At 38.4% G+C, this 19,651-nt stretch overlaps 1 long non-coding RNA gene across 1 annotated transcript in view; it reads left to right on the plus strand.

The window, feature by feature from the left end:
- Positions 1–19,651, plus strand: part of LOC103105093 (uncharacterized) — a 105,777-nt gene that overhangs the window by 77,121 nt on the left and 9,005 nt on the right. Inside the window, exon 2 of the long non-coding RNA XR_008915174.1 lies at positions 14,349–14,550. This is a non-coding gene — a long non-coding RNA (uncharacterized LOC103105093). The remainder of the gene's footprint in view (positions 1–14,348; positions 14,551–19,651) is intronic.

Below are 19,651 nucleotides of genomic sequence, written 5' to 3' on the forward strand. Positions count from 1 at the left end.
GCACCCGCAGTCAGGATGAACCCCAAATATTGTACTTTAGGGAGGCAACACTGAACTTTACCCTTCGAGATCTTATGTCCTCTTTTGTGCAATTCCAAAAGAAGGTGTTTACTATCTTCCTGACATGCTTCTGCATCTGTTGAAGCCAAGAGTAGATAATCTACATATTTGATGAATTTGCTATTTTTAAATGTTATGTTATCTGTGTCTTGGCTCAACATTTGTGCAAATAAACTTGGGCTTTCCATGTAACCCTGTGGCAGATGACTCCATTTATACTTTTAGCCCTTCCAGATGAAAGCAAGGATATGCCTGGAGTTCTCATGTATGGGTACGGAAAAGAAGGCTGAGCACAAGTCTATTATTGTAAAGTATTTAGCTGTGCTAGGAATAGAAGAAATAATTGTATGTATGTTGGAAACTATGGAGTGTCTCTTTATAATGTGGTTGTTCACAACCCTCAGATCCTGTAAGAATCTATAGAGGTGTTTGTCATCGGGCCCCCTTTTTGGTTTTTTAATGGGCAGGATGGGCATGTTGTATTCAGATTTACAAGGGATTATTATTCCCTGATCAATTAATGAGTTTATTACTGGGGTAATACCCTCAATTGCCTCTTTTGAGAGGGGCTACTGAGGAATGGAGGAGGTGGGCTAGATTTAGTTTTTATCTGCACAGGAACAGCCAACTTAAGTAAGCCTACAAAGGAAGAAGATGTGGCCCAAAGAGACTCTGGTATATCTCCAGGTATTACAAAGGTGGGATGCTCTTTCCCCTCCTGACTCTCTGAGAGAATTACAGGGAGTAAATTTAAAGATTCCTCAGGTACTATCAATGATAAGGAACCATCTGGGGAGCAAGTTATTGTGGCTCTGAGTTTGCATAGAAGGTCCCTCCCCAGCAAATTTAAAGGGGAGTCAGGTATCAAAAGGAAGGAATGTTGTACCTCTAGGGGTCCTACAGACACCATTCTAGGGGAAAAATTTTTAACCCTTTGGGGTATTCTTGACACTCTAATTAAATTCTCTGAGCCAACAGAATAACAATGTAAATCAGGTATACTCTTTAATACAGACCTGGAAGCTCCAGTGTCTAAAAGACAATCATAATAGGTGTTACCCACCTTTAAGGTAACATGGGGTTCATTAGTATAGGGGGGAAGTGGATAGGGACAATGGGTAGTAGGACACCAGGGTCCAGAAAATGAAAGGTTTTATCCTCTGATTCCTGTGCCCCACCCCCCTCCGCAGACATCTTCATAGTATTTGGGAAGTTCCTTGGGCACCCCCCTGAAGGGCACCCCCCTGAGGGGCATTAGCACCCTGAGTATTTTTTGGATGAGCACCACTTAAGTTATATTGTTGTGGAGTTATTTGGTTTGAGTTATCATTTTCCCAGTATCTATTCCTATAGTTATCATTCCTAAAGTTGTGGTTTCCATTATCATTATAGTTATTTCTATAATTATCACTTCTGTAGTTGTTATTAAACTGTGTATTCCTTCTGATAACCTTGAGTAAAGTTCTACACTCTATCATTTTGTGGCCCTTCTTTTCACAGAATTTGCAGGTAATGGATTGATAATTAGATTCCTGGAGAGGGGCAAGTGTCATTGGTTGAGTATCATGCCCACTTTCCATTTTAGCCATTTTATCTTTTAAACATCTCAATTCTTTCTTCATTTCCTCCACAACATCATTATTTTCTTCCCCCTTTTCTTTGTTTCCCTTTGAAACATATAGAGCTGTTTTCTGCAATTCTTCAAGGTCATCTCTGGCCATCTTGGGCAATGTGTTTTAAAATAATCCCTAATCACTTTGTAAGAGTTATTGACAAAGTGCCTTCTAACTTGTCTTATGCAATTTTCTTTATATAGGTCAAAATCCAGGTATCTACCCCCAAACTTGATTATTCTGTCCATTAATCTGGAGGGTGTCTCTTCCTCATTTTGCTGAGTTTTTTTCAAATTCTGTCCACTTATCTGTACTGTCTGCACACTCTCTCATTGCTGTTAGAATGGTCTCTCTACAATACTATAGTTGTAAAAGATCCTCAGAGTCTTTATAGTCTCATTTGGGATCCTGAGATGGCCAATGTGCTGCATTGCGCCCCCCTGGTTTTGTTGACATGAGCAATTATTTAATTTTTTTCATGTTCATTTATTAAAGCCTGTAGTAAGTTTTCAATTTCCTTGTAAGATGGATTATACTGAAAAAAATATGTCTGTCATCTTTTTTGTTATTAGAAAGGAATCTTGTTTTTTGTTATTAGAAAGGAATCTTGTGGGAATATTTTGTGTAAATTCATTTATTTCTTGGGGAGTAAACAGTATATTGTGTCTTAAAGTCACCCCATCCCTGTTCCATCCTATTTCAGGTACTTCTCTTAGGTGAAACAGGCCTATAATTGAATTTGGTACCTGTGGGTCAGTTTGACTAAGACGAGTTTCTTTAGAAGGACAAGATTTCCTTTGAACTGGAATTTGAGTTTTGTGTAGGAGAAGGAACATGAAAAACTGGGATTGCAGGGGAAGGGTCTTGGGGATTAAGTTCAGCCAAGATTTGCAGACCATGAGAGAACCAGTCTGTTAGCTGAGCTATAGGGAAGGTGTTTTCTATCTCTATTTTGGGGAAGGAAATTTCCTCATTTAGAGGTTCAGAAACAGGTCTGTCATGTCCAGACCTGTTTCTGGTGGGGTGAATGTTTGCCAATTGATCCTGTAAGAAACATTTTAGATTATCCAATTGGACTTGTATGTTCTCCTGTATTTTAGCCTCAAATTTTTTTATATTTTCCTGTTTATCTTGCATGTTTTTTATAATTTTCTGTATATTAGCTTCAGATTCTTGCATAATTTCTTGTATTTTATCTTCGGAATTTTGTGTGTTTTTCTGAATTTCAGGTTCAAATAATTTTTTTGTTAGCATCTCTAAACACAGTACTGAGGAGTACAAAAATGACATTACCTAATGATATAAAAAATTGGAGGTATGCTGAATTTCTCAATGTCCCTAATTCTTCATCCTCCATATAAATGTCAAAGAATGTAGTATTCATTTATATATATATATATAATTATATATCTAAATATAAATAATTACTATATATATATATATATATAGTAATTATTTTCTTAGTGGGCTTCACAAAACACATGGGGAGCAGGGCAAGGCCAAAACTCTCTTTAGGTCCCCTTCACTCCTAATTAAGAGTAATCTAGGCAATTGTTCCCTGAAGGGAAGGGGATTTATAGCTAAACAGCTTTCCCAGTCCTGTTGCTTTGTATTAAAAGAAAGAAAGAAAAAAACAGCTGTATTCTATCTAATTTAAGGAGAGAGGGAAAAAAATCCAAATTTACTTACCTCTATCGCTGATCAAAATAAGCTATTAAAAGCTGAACTTAGGGATAGTGACAGTAGAGAAAAGGTTTAGGAAAGTTAAGAAGATTGAGGGTATTTCGTCACAACTAATGTGGTCAGCCAAAACTGTAAAGGATAATTTTAGCATTGTGACCTAAACTATATTAATTATTTGGTTGCCATGGATATCCCAAAATTAAAAAAAAATACCCTAGTCAGCTGGAAATTTATGGTGATTTAATTAACATAGTGGAAGAAATTAAGAAGAAGGAAGAATGAAAGGGTGTAGGATTTCTCCCACCTGGCTTGTGCCAGGAGGAAGACCAGAGGCTCTAGGAAGGTAAGGTTTTGGAGAGTAAAGGAGGAAGGAATCAGCCTGAACTCCAAGAGACTCAGTCAAGATGCCTGAACCTGAATCAACTCAAGGGCAAACTCACCACCAAAACCCAGACAAATAACTGCCACCACGCCAAGATATTAAAATGCTTAGCACGCTGCCAGCCAGAGCCACCTCTCTGGGGAAAGAGGGTGAAGAGAGGAAGTGAGGTGCTCTATATAGATGGTTTTACTTCACTTTCCTGCATCTCATCTGTACCAATGATAGCTTAGCTTGACTTAGGACAGCCCAGGGGTCTGTCAGCTGTTTCTACACATGTCTGTTGAAGACCATCTTCTTAGATCCTTAATCCTTGAGTATGGGTGCAGACATTCCTGACCTTGTTAAACTAAGTAGGGTGGAGCAAGGTAGAGTTCCCAAGACCTGATTCTAAGTATCTCCATTGTTACAAATCAGGAAATAGCTAAATCAAATCTTCTAAAGTACAGTCTGAGTAGGGTGGAGTAGTTTTAAAATTCACACTTGACATCCTAGATCTTTTGTTTTTCCAAACAAATATAGTTATTATTCTTTCAAATTTTAGTAAATATGCTTTTGATAATTTGATTGGTATGGCTCCAAAATTAATTTTGTTAGTATTTTAATTTTTATTATATTTGCATGGATCAGCCACAAGCACCAAATATTCTTTTAGCTAGTTAAGTTGTTCTTTATTCCATTAAGGAGTACTTTGTAAGTTAATATGTAAAAGTATTTTTGTATTGTTTAGTAGGATGGTCTCCATATATTTTATGCATTTGTACTTATTTGGAATGAGATTTCCCTTTCTGTTATTGGATTTTGTTATTATTCTGTAGAAATGCTGTTGACTTTTGAGGGTTTGTTTTGTAGTCTGTAACTTTGCTGAAGTTATGGTCTCAATTACAACACCATAGGATTTTCTAAGTAAATCATCAGGTTGTCCGTAATTTGGGTAGTTTTATGTCCACTTTACCTATCTTTATACTTTTCTTTTTTCTCTTATATTATCACTAGCCTTTATAGAACTATATAAAAAAATAGTGGGGAGTATGGGTATCTTTTGTTTATTGAGAATGGTTCTAGAATATTCCCATTACATATGATATTTACTTTTGTTTTTTTTTATTAATAAACTTCTTTAATTAAACAATATTTTACACTTCATATAGGTATTGGGTCCATTGTTTGCATGTCAAAGTTAAACTGTATACAGGACAAAATCCCACAAAATTTTCATTATACAAATATAAAGGTTTCAATATAATAAAAATTCAATTAAGACTAAGCAGGAGAATCACACCGTTATCTAGTTGCATAGATCAACCTGGAGGTCAACCTTGAAACTTAAAAGCATGGATTGTTCTTCTTTGAAACATGATTTTCTTTACAGGGTCCATAAACCTATTAGATTTTATTCTCTTTGATGCCTTCTAATCACTCATAGAATAACCTCACGTTCATGGATAAATAAAATTATTGCCAATGTATCTTCTTTAATGAATAATAAAATAGGCAAATGGAATTTACAATGATCCTTTTTTAAAAATAAGAGTAAAAATCTTTGTTACTCTTCCTTACCAGATACAATTAGTGAGAAAAGGAGCTTATATTATTACCAATTAAACTGGCTTAGAATAAGAGAACTAAGGAGAAAGGAATAAGTATACAGTGCCCACTAATGTGCCAGGCACTGTGCTAAGTGCTTTAGAAATATTTATCTCATTTGATCTAAAATGAAGTGTTTTGCTGTTGGTAACATAATAAGATAATCCAGTAACAGAATCTGTTGCTGAAAATTAAAATATTCAACTAATAAAGGAAGACTTGAAGAGCCTAATAAATAAAATTCAACTGATCATTACCACCACTACATTCTTAGAGTGCCACTGATAAATTCTTCTGGATGGTATACGATGATTTCTCCTCTGTTCTCTTGGGATAAATTCAGATAGGGAGGTAATAATGACAGCTATTTTTGCAGATCCACCATATGAATCAAAATTAGTTTGATTATCCTCTTCTTAGTATGGTGTTATGCAGCAAAAAGTATTCAAATCAACTGGGTTTTTCTTGCTATTTCCAAAGTAATTAGTGTTCCAATTTTCACCATGGGACCACTGGTCTTACTGAGTTACCGGCATAGCCACATTGACTGTCACCTGAGTGGGCTGAGGTGCTGGGGACCCACTGTTTATAGTTTGTGGAGGTACTGCAGCTGGTTCCATTTTGCTGATATGTGTTATAAATCTTAGTCTAAGTGTTAAAGCTGGTCTTAAGTTGCAGATAATTTTCTCTACCTGATTACTTTTGGTTTTAGAGAGATACTTTTTATAATATTAAAAAGGTCCTTCGACGCCTGAGCTTTGTAGGCTTTTTAGCATAAATGAGTGCTGTTTAATTCTTCCCCTCTATTATTTCTTCTCAGTTAAACTGTCAAGTAAAACTCTCTTACCTTTCAACTCATTCAGTTAAATTTTAAAATCTCATTTTCTGAACCTTTTTCTAAAACAGGATTTTTTCTATTAATTTTCTTTGTTTAGCTACTCTTTTCTATCTATTTTAGGTTTTTATCCTTTGATTTATGGCCCTTATATTTATTTAGTCATTCTTTTGTCTCTATATTCCTCATGGGATTAAAGGTTCTAAAATACTAATTCTGAGTTCACTGTTCTAAACAGTTTTTCTATTATTGTCTCGATCTTGCCCCTGGCCCAATTTTTCTGTTGTGTTTCACTTTTAGAAATTCCAATTCTTGCAAATGATAGGATGTTTCTCCATGGTAGGATTCTTCCTATGTCCCTAATTATGCATTTCATTTATTAACCTTTGCCTCATACCATGGATCATTTCTCCCCCTCATTTGTCATGAAATCCCCTCACTGGGTATACTTTCCCTTTCTCCTAGGGATCATTTGCCCCATGTGTTCTGATTCCTCTTCTCTAAGTTCCAGATCTCTACAAGTTTTACCTACTGTAGAGTCCCCCTTCCTTTTAATGAATATCTCTTTCTCCAGAGTATATTCATCAGTGTTATTCATTTCTACCACTGAAGTAGGATTTCTCTCTCTCTTCCTCCTATTCCCCTACCCCCCCCCCCCCAATTTCAACTCTTTCTTTGCCTTCTCACCCATTCTCCTACAGACTCTCTTTCCTGTTAGACTGGAGAAGTTATTTTTTCTTGATTTTAAACTTTGATGTGATTACAGTACATTACATATTTCTTTTTATCTTCCTTTCCCCCCTTTTATTTGCTCTCCCTAAATTCACTAAATTCTAATTTATTATATATATATAATCTAAAAATAGGAAAAAACTAAATTCACATTTAGTTCCTCAAAAAGGTTGATGCATTTTAGTGAAGTGTTGCAAGTTTTAGTTTATAATGTCAGGTCTATTTCTCTATCATCATTTATATTGACCTTCAGATTTCAACCTTGCCTTTTTGCATACTTTTTGGAAGAAATCTCTTAGTGGTCTCTTTGTTGTCATCCTTAGATGCTATATTTATCTTTCTTGTATTTCTGTTGTCTGAATTTCTCATAAGGGAAATAATTTGTTCAGATCTGGGTTTCTTTTCTAGAGGTACTTTGAACACCTCTTTTATTCAAATTTTTTTCATTAAAAGTTAGGTTTAAGTTTTCAGGGTTCATGACCTTGGGGTTGCATCTTGAACTCCTTTACTTTTTGGAACTTATTTAATTTTTTCCTGTAGTTTTTGGTGGGTGTGGAATAATCTTGTGTTATTCAAATTTCCTTCCTTTTTTATGTGGTCTTTCTCCTGGTTACTTGAAGAACTTATTGTTTGTCACTGGAATTTTAAAATTGAACCAAAGATGTTTCTTGTAGGTTATAGCAGAGATTGCTTTGTTTCTGGTTTTTGTTTTATATTTCTGGAGGTAATTTCTGTATCTTTTTAATTAATATTTTATTTTCTGTTTTCAGAAATTCTATGCATTATGATATTCTAGTTTTGGGATTTGATATTTTCTTCAAGGATACCTATACTTATTAAGTTGTCTCTACAATCCTGTTTTCAAGATCATTATGTTTTTCTTATAGGGAGATTATATTTTAACATTATTGCCTTTTGCTTCTCTTCCATATTATTTTTCACTTTTACATATTTTCATTTTAAACCAGTTATTCTCTCTTTTGTTTCTTTGGTGCAACACCACCCTAGATTCACATTTCTCTATTCTGCCAATTATTTTCACCATGTAGGTCATGATTTCTACTCTTGCAGTTCTCATTTGTCTTTCAAACCAGTAAGAACACCCTATGTCATTAGGTAATGATTAATTTTCTTTTGTCTTGCAATATGCATTGAGAGATGTCTGGACTCTTTTAGCTGACCTAGAGGCCATCCGTTATTAATATCTTCTCTAATTTTTAAATGCTTATTATGCTCATGATCTTTGACTGAATTTCTTCCTCTTACGATCTGTGGTCATTTTACTCTTTTCCCCTCCTATTAACTCTATTGATCACTTTCTGACTCCTTTCAATTTGATAGTAGTTTCCCAGGAGTCTAGACTTCAAAGTGCTCTCAATCTCCTATGCTTGATGGTTCACATTTTTCCAACCCAAGTCTCTGCCCCAACTGATTTCTGGAGAGACAGCATGCCGGCTGCATGCTGGGCTCTTTCCCTCAGGCTTAGTAGTGTCACACAGCTATGCACATGTGTCCTGCCCTAGATCTTTCTGTTCCTTAGACTTCTAACTGAGCTCTGTTGTGACACAGAGATACTTCTGCACTGTTGTCCCAGCCAAGACATACTTCTGTTTTGTTTTTTTTGCAGAATTGAGAGGAGAGGAGGTGTGAATTTGAATTGTGTGGTAAGCTTGTATAGCCCTTCCGTTACAGTGTTGTATGTGGTGCGGAAGGTTATGCTAAGTTCATTAGGGACTATAGAGTAAGTATTAGCCTTCTTGTCTGTTAGATCATAGGACTGTTACCTAGTTAGAGTTCTTGCTATCTTAAATTGTGGAGGTACTGAAATTGCATTATCTTTTGTGCATAATTCTTCTTTTAGAAAAATTCAAGAGAATTCAAAGAATTCAAGATATCCTTTTCTGCTACAGATATACAAAGTTTATAGTTTGTCAACATCATCATCTTCCTTTTTATCATTATCATCTTCTTTTTCTTCATCTCTTGACCTTCCTCTTCTTCCTCATTCTCTTTCTTTTCCTTCTCTTCTTCCTCCTCCTCCTCCTCTTCCTTCTTTTCTTCCTCCTTCTCTTTTTCCTCCTCCTCTTGCCCCTTCTCCTCCTGTTCCTCTTCCTCCTCCTTTTTTTCTTTCTTCTCTTCTTCTTCCTCCATCTCTTTCTCTTCTTCCTCCTTCTCTTGGTCCTTCTCCTCCTCTTCTTCCTCCTCTTCCTCTTCTTCTTCCTCTTCCACTTACATTCAAGTCCTTTTTCAGACATACACTTGATAAGTGACCCTGGATGACCCTCTTACTTCTAAGTCCTCTTGGCAACTTTGTGAGGCTCTAGGTTTCTAGAGAAGATGCCTCTCTTCTTTGGCAGAGGAAGTTCCTCCTCCAGAAATTCCCTCTAACAATGAAATCACAGCCAGTTCCCAACTCTAGTATTAGTGGTGGGCTTGGAGAGTTGGGAGGCTTTGACAAGAGAACCTCTTACAGATTTTATTTCCTCATCTCTAAAAGAAGTATAAAAATATTGGCACCACCTACCCCCCAGAACTATTATAAGGACAACATGTGTAGTTTATATTATCAGCACAGCAATAATAGGACCTCTCCATTCTATAGCACTTTACCCGCAACGATCATGTAAGGCTAGTAAATGTTAGCATTAATGCCCTCATTTTATAGATGAGGAAAGGAAGGTCCAAGCAATTAAAGTGAATTGCCTGAAGGTATGCATCTAGCAAATGACAGAACAGGCTCTCAGACTGAGATCTTTGGCTTTTTGGTCCAGTCAGCTTTAACCTAGGGGAAGCAAAGAACAATATAGGAATAGTTTAGAAGTGCTTCCTGGAGGCTTGAAATAGGTATTGAAGGTATTGAAGGTAGACTCTGCCCTGATGAGAAGGAGATGAGTAGATGTCAGAGGCTCTAAAAGGAACTCTGCATCTGGGGCCTGGCAACATGGATTGGTTCAGGCCCCCATTGTCTTATAATACCATCTTGGACTGCTTTTTTACAGGGTCACTCCCAGTGACTTCTGGGAATCTCAACTTGAATGTTTCAAAATCACTTAAAATTTCCTGAAAGGAGATTTTTTCAAGTTTATCTTGGAAAACATTCCTTGTACCCAAGAGGGAAAAAAATGTATGCTGCTATGCCTAAAAACAACAACAACTTGGTATTTAGAGTTAAAAAGTATCTTCCATCATTTAATAGCTGGGTAAACTGAGACCTAGTAAACTGAGAAGCAATTTGTTCATAGTCATAGGTAGTAAATAGCAAAACTGGGATTTGAACCCAGGACCCAGGAGAGCCATGCCCTTTCCCTGGGACCACCCTGCACTGTCTCCAGTGAGCAGTGAAAATTCTGACAGGACTCAGTGATGGACAGAAATAAAAAAGTCAGCTTAGAATGACAGCATGCAGACTGTGGAACTCAGATGAATATTCACATTTTGTTTCATTTTCATGGGAATCTGTTTGTCAGATCATTTCTTGCAGGCAAAGGGGGCTGGACTTGATAGTCTCTAGGGCCCCTTCCAGATCTAAATCCTATGATTTTATGATACTAGATATTTATTTACTCTTGGCCTAGTGAGGAGAAGGAACAGCATGTGCTGTCCTTTGCCTGCAGAGATGATGCTCCTGACCCAGTCTCTGTGCACAGGGCAGGCACTGGAATGGGTTGTTCCAGGAGTGGGGCTGTTTGAGCCTCTCCACCCACACTCCTTGGCCCTGCCCTGATGCTGTGACCCAGAGCTCAGGCTCTGAGAAGTCTCCTTGAGCAAGGGTGCAGAGGATAGCTGTGGGATGTACTAGAGCTAACTGGTACTTGTGAAGGCTGAATTCAGTGACCTTGTTCTTGGGCTCCAACGAATACTGCTAACCAGACACATAAAGGGACAAGAGGATGATAGGGATCAGATGAGCAAAAACTGAGGAATTTGTTCAGGCCTGATGAGAACTATTTGCAAGGTTGTTTTAGATGTAAAGTTTAGTCCAAAAAAAAGAATTCTGATTAAATGCCATCTCTAGGTTTGGCTGTCTCTCCATTCTTTGAATGTGTGACATAGGGATGAGTAAGTGGCAGAGTGGATCAGAGAGCCAGTCCTGGAGTCAGGGGGTTCAAATCTAGATTCAGACACTGCATAGCTGTGTGCCCCTAGGCAAGTCACTTAACCCTGTTTGTTTAGCCCTTGCCCTTCTGTCTTAGAGTTGTTACTAAGATGAAAAGTAAGGGTTAAAAAAATGTGTGCCTTTCCCATCTCCATCTCTTAGAATCTCTGGCTTCCATTAACATTCAGCTCAGATATAGCCTCCTGCAGGCAGCTTTCCTGATCTTCCACAATTGGAAATATTCTTTCCCTCTTCAAATTACTTTGCATTTATCTGCATATGTTTTATTCCCCCAGTGGAATGTAGGCTCATTGAGACAGCTGAGTGGTATAGGGGACTGAGCTCTGAATTTGTGAATAGGAACACCTGAATTTACATCCTGCCTTGGACATTTAGTAGCTGGGTGACCTTGGGCAAGTCACTTAATCTTTCCAGTTGGCAGCTTCTTTATTTGTAAAATGGGCATGGTATAAAGTGAGAATAATAAACAGGGGATTAGCATCCATTTTAGAGGGTTGTCCTGAGGATCAAATGAAATAGCACAAATAAAGTGTTTTGTGAACCTTAAAGTGCTATAAAAATGCTACTTGGTAGGGTGGCCAATATGAAGGACAAGGACACGGTATCATTTTTATCTTTGCATTTCTCTATGTCTGACATAGAGTACATGTTTAATAAAAGCTTATTGGATTTGTAGGTGTTAGTCAACAAGCATTTATTAAGCACTTGGTGTGCATAGGTAATGTGGTTAGAGCTGAAGATGTAGAGAGGCAAAGTCTCTGCCCTCAAGGAACTCCCACTCTAATGGGGAAGACAACTAGGTACAAATAAGATGCCAACTGTATGAACTGGAGAGAATCCAGAGAGAGAAGCCACTCGTATTAAGGGAGATGGGAAAGCACTGCTTACAGATGAGATTTTACCTGAGATTTGAAGGAAGCTGAGAAGCCAGGAGGCTAGAGAAACAAGAAGCTGTAGCATGCACAGCAGCCATACTCTGGTAAAACTGCCTCCATAGATGGACCAGACCAAGTTGAAGGTAACCAATAGGCTTGGTGAGTCAGGAAGATGTGGAGACTTCCTCCCATGGAATGGGTGGATGAGAACAATTTGTTTTAAAGGCCACAAAGGAGGCTAAGGCAGGTAGAGTGGAGCACGTAGAGCTTGGTCAAACATTGACAACACACCATGGCCTTCCACAGCATCCTGGGCCATCGCCATTCCTCCTGACTTTTGTCCTGCTGCTAGACTTCAGTGACTCTGAAGAGAGAGTGAGGCTGAAGACTTTGTGTAATGCTGACTTACTTGAATCTAGTTCACCCATAAGTCAAGACAGCACCCTGAGATGTCATTGGTCCTCTTCAAAAATGAAGGACAAGCAATAACAGGGGAATAGCAAGGAGGCCAGTGTCACTGTATCACAGATTGAGTGGGGGTGAAACAGTGGGAGGAGGGAGTTGTAAGAGGGCTACAAAGGTGCATGGGAGATTGGGGAGGATAAGATAGGTTATGAAGGACTTTGAACTCCAGAGGATTTCATAAGATGGCTCCTGAGAAGAAGTCAGGAGAATGGGGCTCAAATTCAAGCCCTGCTACTCACTACCTGAATGAATATGGGTCAAATTACTTTTCTTCTTTGAACTGGACTTTTCTCATTTATAAAATGGGATAGTTGGACTAGATGAAGTCTAAAATATCTTTCTAGCTCTAATGCTTATGAAATCTATCTAATACTGAGGTTCTTAAAATCATTCATCTTTTGCTCCTTTAGATTAGTCAAATTTTATCAACATTATGGACAGCCTGGTAGCTGTAAGGTACTATAGTGGTCAAGCAATGAGTGGATGGAAAGATAAATAGCAGAGGATCCTTTTCCTTCTCCTAAGGATTAAGGAATGTCTTCCTTCCTTCCCACTTCTAAACAACCCTGAAACCAGTTTCTGATCTTTTTTTTTTTTGCAATTATAGGATAAAGAAACTTCTATAATCCCTTTCCTACTCTTCTCTTCCAGCTCTTAATATATACAAGTGCCCAGAGACTGGCTGGAATATGTAATTCAATTTAATTGGATCCAACAAGTGTTTATTGAATGTCCGCCATGCCCAAGAAAGAGAAAACTTGGTGTAGTGGATAGACAAATGACTTGGGAGTGAGGAGGACCTGGGTCCAACGGTTGCCTCCAAAACAGACTGGCCATGTTCTAACCTTTCAGTGCCCCAAATTACTCTAACACTATCAACATCGTAAAAAGAAGTAAAGTGAAGAGACATAGTAAAGAAAACACTGTCTCTGGGAAGCTGAGTATATAGTATATAGAATTCCAGGTCTAGAGAAAGGAGGTCCAGGGTTCAAATATGGCCCCATATTCTTACTAGCTATGTGACCCTGGGCATATCACCTAACTGCTTTGCCAAGCCCTTACCACTCTTCTGCCTTGGATCTGATACACAATATTGATCCTAAAATGAAAGGTGATAGACCTTAGGACAAAAAGCCCCACCAACACCTGCATGGCAGAACACCAGGACTCGCTGTTCCCCAGCCTGTCAGATCTGAGACAAACACATAACATGTACCTAACTGCATCCTGCATTGAAACTTTCCATTCCTGAGAACCACACTCCCCACCTCCCAAAACAACCAATGAAATTTATCCAAGTTGCCTTGTTCCCTGCATCTTCTTTTCCCTCCAACCCTATCAAACCCTGACTCTGTGGTCATCTCTACTGGCATCAGACTCCCCCTTGCTGCTTCTTTCCTCCATTAAAGCTTTGGTATATTATCTTACTCTTATCTCATTGTCTTTTGGGTCAAACCCCTATCTCACTGACTGACAAAAGGTAGGTTTTTTTTTTTCTAATTGTTTCTCAGGGTCAGAGGGCCTGTGTTAAAATCCTGCCTCTGTCACTTCCCTCTCTAACCTTGGATAAGTTACTTAAATCTTCCTAGGCTTCAGTTTCCTTATATGTTACATGAAGGTGTTGGATCAAATGGCCTCTTAGTTTCCTTTCAGCTCTAGAGCTGGGTAGATCCCACTCTAGATCCACAACCTAGGTTGTAGAGCAGGTGAAAATCTGAACTAGTAAAGGGAGATTGCCTATAGGAGGGAGTTCCTTAAACCAATGGAATAAAAAAAATAGCCCTCCTGCCCCTCCAAATGAGGGAAGTACTCTATTAGAGATATCAAAATGGTGCCTTTGTCAAAAAACTTCTTACATTATACTGTGGGTGGGGGGTGGCAGCAGACAAATACAAGATAATGTGAGGAAATTTCTTTTTATTTCTTTTTTGGGGGGGGAATTTTATATAGTCAATTTAGAATATTTTCCTATGGTTACAAGATTCATGTTCTTTCCTAATAGGAGGAAATTTCATTGAAGTTACTTTCCCAAGATCTGATATCACAGTACGAAGCAGAGCTGGGACTTGAACTCTTATGTTCTGACTCCAAATTGCATGTTGCTTCCTCAGCATCATAGAAAACCAGCAACAACTGGAGTGATCAGGGAATGCTTCCTGGAGGAGACGACATCTGAGCTTGAAGACAAAGGATGCTTTTGAAAGGTAAAATAAAGAGGGCATACATTCTGCTCAGTCAGGAAATGGAATGTCAGATCTGGAGAACAGTTAGTGTTGTTCCATTTTGGCTGGAACATATGTGACGAGATGTCTGGGAACCGTTTCCCTTAGGCCAGGTCCAGACCCCGCCAAGGACCTGGGGCCCTTGCATTCATGGTCTTCATTTTTACACATTTGGCGGGCTTCTCCTTTGGTAAGGAGATACCATTTGCCCATCATTCAGTACAGCCCAGCTGCTGAACTTGCAGCTCTCTACATTCCATCCGTGCTTTCCTGATGGGCTGCTGTCTGCCCATTCAGTTTATTCCTCCTTCCCACCCAATTCTGAATCAGATGTCTTGATTTGGGTCATATCACCTTAAAACTAGAGCTCTTCGAGGAGCCTTGCCTTTCTTACAGATCCATGATGGACTGGGAGACCAATCGTCTCGTCAAGGTTGGCATCTCCTCTTTGCCTGAAGTCTTTGCCTCTCTTGTCAGGGCAGGTGAGACTTGTGATCCTGGCACTTAGAAGATGCAGACAACTTCCTCTTTGAGAAAGGAGATTTAGCAAAGGTAGCAGCGCCCATGGTAGCATTTGGACTCAGTAACTCGGACTGGGTCAAAACCATGTGATTTTGTTTCTGGAAAAACAAAAACAAAAACAAAAAACAAACCAAAAAAAAAAAACCCAAAAAACGTAGCTCCGGCATTACCCATGCTGGGCAATGAGGAATTTCTCATGTTCCCAAAGCTTTCAACAATGCTCCATTATTGTCTCATGAGTCATAAATGGGCTGGTGCCCATGGAAAACCATGTGTCCCAGTTCTGGGAGTACAGCTCATTGCAGTATATTTGAACAAATTTCATAGGTTTCAATTCTACCATGGTTTATTATTGTCATTATGAGGGCTATTTTCTCACTATCACAGAAAACTCGTTACATCCAGAGGGACTATTGAACACAAGAGTTATCATTCATTTAAAAGAAAAATTGAAAAAGATTGCATAATGATCCAAGAACATCACATAGGAGTGGGAATGCAGGGATAGAGTAGAATTGTGACGTTAAATCTTAGCTGGCCTTGTAAGAGAGGCAGGATATAGTGGTGTATAGAGAGCCTTGTAATGCAGGAGGCCTGGCTCCAAAGAATATTTCTAAAATATTGACTCTGACCCTGGACAGGGTTTACCGCTTTTTTTTTTTAAACCTCTTGTGGGTCTAGGTTACTTTTTAAGACTATAAGTACCAGACAGTGTGGTTCCCTATTCCAGGAATTATCTAAACTAATAAAAGCATGGGACTAGCCTCTGTTCTGTCTGCAAAGAGTATGGAGGTGGCTCATGGATCTAAGAATATTGCTTGATTATATCTAGTCACTATGAATGCGAAGGAGAGGCAGAAGTAGTATAACTTAGAGAGATAGTGTGGTACGATGGAAAGAACATTGGCCTTGGAGGCAACAGATCTGAGGGTGAATCCTGTCTAATGTTTACTACATAGAAGACCTTGGGAAAAATTACTTGATCTCAGTGGGCCTTGATGTAATCTGTAAAATGGTGGATTGGACTAAATGGCCTCTGAGTTTCTTTCCAGCTCCACATCGAAGGGCTGAATCTGGGCCTCAGCATCCTAAGGTCCCTTCCAGCCCTAAATCCTATGATGATCAACTCCTGGTTTTTGCTACTCTCTTGGACTTCCTTCACTTTGACAGTAAGAAAGTTGGGCTGATGGGGAAGAACATTTGAATATTCAATATGGGCTATGACAGTGGCAATGGGGCACTGCCCCCTGCTGACCAGTGTGCCGGCTAGCACCTGTGTCACCCCTTAATGTCAACCCCAGACCCCCTCACTGCTTTGCTCCCCCTCAATCTGTTTGTCTGTCTCCTGTAGCAAGACTACATCTCTTATACCATCTTTTTTCCCAACCCAGATTTACCTCTCATTTTCCTTTCTTTCCATGCCTTCCAAGTTTCCTTTGGCATTCTATCAGTGAAGGAAATTAGATTAGATTGTTATTCTTAACATTAAGAGAAACTATGATGATCTAGCATTCTATAAAGCTTTAAAGTTTCATTTGATCCATATAATCGTGTGACTGATGTAGATACTAATTTAATTCTTATTTTACAGATGAGGAAACTGAGGCATACAGAAAGGAAGGGATGTAACCAGGGTCACACAGTTAATGTGTGCCCAAGGCCAGATTTGAACAAGATTTCCTCCTTGTAAACATGGTTATTAACCTGGTGCAGAACACATTTGTTTTGTGTATATGTAAATGAATGAATGTATACAAAATTTTCTCCAAGTTGTAATTGGCTTGCCATTTTGGATTGGTTGGAGGGAGTTTTTCAAAGGAGTGTTTCCTACACTAATAAAACTGACTACCCCCATCTTCCCATAAGCTAACAAATGTTATTTGTGCATCTGGGTATATGTATGCATACAAGAAGCTTCCAACTCAGTACTGAGATGTGCCCCAACAGTTTATTTTAGTTAGTTATTCAGAGCCCAGAATTCCTTTTCTCAAAGAAATAAGGTTATGAGGAAGCAGTTTGGTATAGGTGAGAGAGAGCAAAGGACTGGTGTCTACAGGTCTGGGTGCTGCAAACTGGGAGTGAATGGTGTCATAAGTGGGTTGTTGGTTAGTGGTAGGGAAATGTTGAGCTATATGTAGTATTTGCTTCTCTTCTGCCATCTTGGGCACCCAAGTACCCAAATGGACACATCATTGAATCATTCTGAATCTCATTCTCTTCACTTGTAATATGAAAAGTCTGGATCCTCTAATTCCATGGCTAGATAATAACTAAGGTCCCTGTCAACTCTGACATTCCATATTCAATAGTGTTAGGTCCTCTCAGCTCTGACATTCTGTTTTTGATATTCCATCCTTTCCAGGTCTAACTTTCTGTGAATTATGAATAGTGCTTAGGATCCCAGGCTAGTTCAGAAAAGTCAACTTAGCCCACAGCAGAGCTAAAATACTGTATAATTTAGCCCTGTATTTGATGGAAGGAGAAGAAGGATGAAGTGGTAGTACCTTTCATACATATATATAGGGAGTCTCTTGAAAGCTTGACATTTGTTACTCTGTGCACATTTATAATATAATTATAATAACTTTACTATCTTTGCCAGCCATATTTAATACAATTCTATTTTTTTTAAATCATGTATTAAGAATCTACTATGTTCAGGAAATTGTGCTGGATGCCATAGGAAATACAAATTTGGGATAAGATATGGTCCCTGTACTCTTAGAACTTGTAATCCAGTGGGTGATAGATAAGACATATATACAAATGCTTGATGTAAGGAAAAAAGTCCTGATTTTGGAGCTAGAGATATTGATTCACGTCTCAGTTCTGCCTTTGCCTGCCTTTCTGATTTGGGGAGCATCATTTAACTTCTCTAGGCTTTAGTTCCCTCATCTGAAAAATAAAGGAATTGGATTAAAGGACCTCAAAGATCCTTTCCAGACCTAAAACCATGAGCCTAATAACAATTCATGTTTTTGTAGCCCTTAAGATTTGCAAAGCACTTTTTCCCATAAGAACCCAACAACCTTGTTAGTTAAGTAATATAATTAGTTCTGTTTTACAAATAAGGAAACTAAGGCTCAGAGAGTTTAAATGATTTGCATATGGTGACACAGCTACTACTAAGTATCAAAATCACACACATAAATAATCTATAAGAATTGGAATACAAATATTATAAATCAGAATATAACTATTAGGAAAGTACAAAACAAAAGTGCTTTATGAAAGCTAACATTTAAGTGAACTGGTGTCAGGGACCATCCCAGTCAGGAAGGGAGTAAGAATTTTCCTAAGAACATCAGCTTGTCCTACTTGAGGATACTGATTTTTTTTTTTATCATCTCAGTACCCTAGAAATCTGTTTAGGGGACACACTTTTAGTGTCTCTGTGGCCGTTTTCTAAGCTTCTCAGGGCTTTTGATCCTTTTCTTTTTTCTGGTTAAGGTGGAGACAAACTCCTTCCTTCTTTAATTTAATGGAAATTCAGTTGGGATTTTTCCAAAAAGATTTAATAAGCAACTGGGGGAAAGCAAAATAAAAATATTAGGGCAAAGTATAGTTTGGTGAATTTACAGAGCACTACAATCTTGACCTAAGACTTCTGCAATCATACCACAGTGCTATCTGACTCATTCCAATTTCTTAACTAATTCTTTTCTAAAAAGAAAACTGGTTGAGGAGGACGCAAAGATCCTATCTGGAGCCAAAGATTTTCCTCTGGGTTCAGGTCCTTGAAAGCTTGACATTTGTTACTCTGTGCACATTTATAATATAATTTGTGTCCTCCTGAAGAGACTTGGTGGATGCCTCCAATCTCAACCTACATATTTATAACCTGTCTTACCTTGGACTAGATGGTCTTCTTATCTATAAAATGAGGATTGAATTCAGTGGCTTCAAAGGCCATTTCTAGCTTTAAATCTCTGATCTAATGATCCCAGGAATCTATTGAAAGTTTAGTTATGGAAGGCCCGTTATTTTCTCCTACTTATTTCTTTGCCAGATTGGTTTGCCAGAAGCATGTTAATCAGCCAGTTGTGAAAGTTAGTGTTACCCTTAAGGAGAAAATAACTTCCTGGCCTATTCTTCTAATTCACTCCAGGCCTTCAGTCCCACTTCTCTCTAAGAGGGAAGTGCCACCTTTATTCTCAGAACCTAACCTAGGTCTTACATAACCAATTTCTCCAGTCTCTAATATGGACCTACTTTCTTTTCACATTTTAACACCTGTTTAACCTTCTCCCAAATTCCTCTTTCAAAAATGGAGGGCGCCTTTAGTCCTTTGCTCTCTAGCAGAATTAAAATGGTGGCCATTTCCTTAGTTTAGTGAATGTCATTCCTTCCTCTCCCTCTCTACCCCCATCCTGGCTCAGTTATTAGCTTCCGTTGCTTCCTCAATTATCTTTGATAATGTTACACAGGTGTTTCCAGGTCTCCCAGAATTCCATTTTAAAATTATACATCACAAATGTTTCAGACACAACAATTTCTGGTCACATGATTTGGTCCAGATGAATATCAGCTAGATTTTTTTCTTCCAGGGTTAAGATTTTTG

This window comes from Monodelphis domestica, chromosome 1, assembly GCF_027887165.1.
Source record: "Monodelphis domestica isolate mMonDom1 chromosome 1, mMonDom1.pri, whole genome shotgun sequence".
NCBI lineage: Eukaryota > Metazoa > Chordata > Mammalia > Didelphimorphia > Didelphidae > Monodelphis > Monodelphis domestica.